This window comes from Myotis brandtii, unplaced genomic scaffold (genome assembly GCF_000412655.1).
Source record: "Myotis brandtii unplaced genomic scaffold, ASM41265v1 scaffold247, whole genome shotgun sequence".
In the NCBI taxonomy this organism is placed as follows: domain Eukaryota; kingdom Metazoa; phylum Chordata; class Mammalia; order Chiroptera; family Vespertilionidae; genus Myotis; species Myotis brandtii.
Window position 1 is genome coordinate 546,588 of NW_005359352.1, and position 2,032 is coordinate 548,619.

Genomic DNA, 2,032 nt, shown 5'->3' on the forward strand with positions numbered 1-2,032 from the left:
TTCCTCCTAGTTGTAGAACTTCCACTCAGCCAGCCTTCCTGTGGTTCTGGATGATGTCCGTTCCGTCTTTTAGTTGTATTTTTGAAGTGGTTGTTCGAGGCAGCAAACTCTGGTGTTTACCTATGCCGCCATCTTGGTTTCTCCCCCATGTTTGTTTAATAAGGGGATTCCCAACTTGATAAATACTATGATCCTGAACACATATAGCAACCAGACATTTAATTATTTGATAAATATACATTGTTCATTGCCATCAATAGTACATCCTTGGCGCATACACAGCTGATAAACGTTGCTGAAATTCAGATTCTGAGAACCACGCTGTGCTGACTGAAGTCAGAGGTCACGCACGTCAGGTTCTCCGAATACTTGACCTCTATGTTGATCTCAACACCACGCAGCCAGCATTTTGGGGGAGCCACTGTGTGGATGGCTGGGGGCTGGGCCTTGCCGCCCCTCCTGGCCCTCAGCCCGAGGCCAGCTCTGCTGAGAGACCAGGCGTCCGGATCTCCACTGGTGTGGGCTCAGCTGGGTCAGCCACCGGCCTGCGGGAGGAAGTCTGCAGGCAGAGGCAGGAGCGCACAGCTGACAATGGTGGGGATGTGGCCAGTCCCGTCCTCCTCCTCCTTTCACTCCACCAGGTGCCTGCTGCCAGCTCAGGGGACAGTCACACCCTTCGCCAGCTCCGCGGGCGGACAGTGTGGGTGGCCCCCGCCCAGCCTCTCCTTCCAGAGGCTTGAAGGCTCCCTTTCAGAGCCGTGGGGGCACCTGGGAGCGGCCTGCTGCTCTGTACCCACCCCGGCCCCTCCCCGTGGACCCACGTGGCAGGAGTGACACCTGACAGGTGAACGGGGATGGAGCGGGCCAGGGCATCTTTTTAGCACAGCATCAGTTTTCCACTGGAAACACGAGCGCCAAGCTCACAGGGGATTTGCTTAAGAAGATCCTCAGGGAGCAGTGGGTCTGCACTCACAAAGCCACAAAGAGCAGCAGGAGTCTCCCGCAAGCTGCGATGGGGCCTGCAGCCGGGGAGCAGCTCGGACAGCGACTTGCAGGGCAGCGACATGCAGGGCAGCGACATGGAGGGCGGCTGGCAGGGCGTGGGCGGGACCCAGGGCAGAGCTCAGCGTGCCCGCAGGTCCGGGGCATGACCTGAGCGGGAGTTCCTGAGCGTGGAGAGCCATCCCACCTGCACACTCCCAGCTCATCCTGCTCCCCCCTCCCCTGCTCACTCTCGTTCTCCCCAGAGGCCTCTGCGTTCTCGCCCTCATCCCAAACCCCCGGGGCTCCCCGGCCTCCCCCAGGACCCCGCAGAAACAGCTGGTGCCAGACCAGATGCCCCGTGGCTGCGGAGAAGCCCGGCCCCGAGGCTCCTGCCACCCAGCTGACCCGTTGCTGCTGCCCCTCCTGGGAAGGGGTGGAGAAAGTGGAGGCGTGTGTCCTTGGTGACGGGGCCTCGGAGATGACAAGACCATCAGGAAAGACCGTGTCTGCCGGGTTCACCTCTAGACAAGCTCATCAATAGTCAGTACTTCATGAAGGAATGAATGAACGAATGAGTGACAGGCATCATCCGGTCACAACCCTTCCTCCGTGCAGCCCGGGCGTCTGACCTGGGGCAGTACTCCTCTCCTCCAGGAGGGTGTCCCCGGGACGACACCCACCCGCCTCCGAGCACCTGGCTCTCCTCCGCGCCAGGGGCCGCCCCTTCCCCGTCCCGTCAGCTGCCCACTCCTGTGGCCACACCCTGGCCTGTCATCACCTGAAACTGCTCCACCTGTGAAGGCTTCACTACCACGAGCCCACTCTTTCCACAGCCGCTGTCCCTCCCACTCACGCCGAACTCCTACTGCACACACGCACACACACACACACATGCACACACACATGCACACACACATGCACACATAAGCACGCACACACACGCCTCTGCTTTCTCTTGTTGTTGCCTCCTCCTGATCCGGCCTCTTTTCCTGCCAGACCGGACCGTCTGACTTCCCGCTCAGTGGCACCTGGGTCGCTGGTGCCCTAC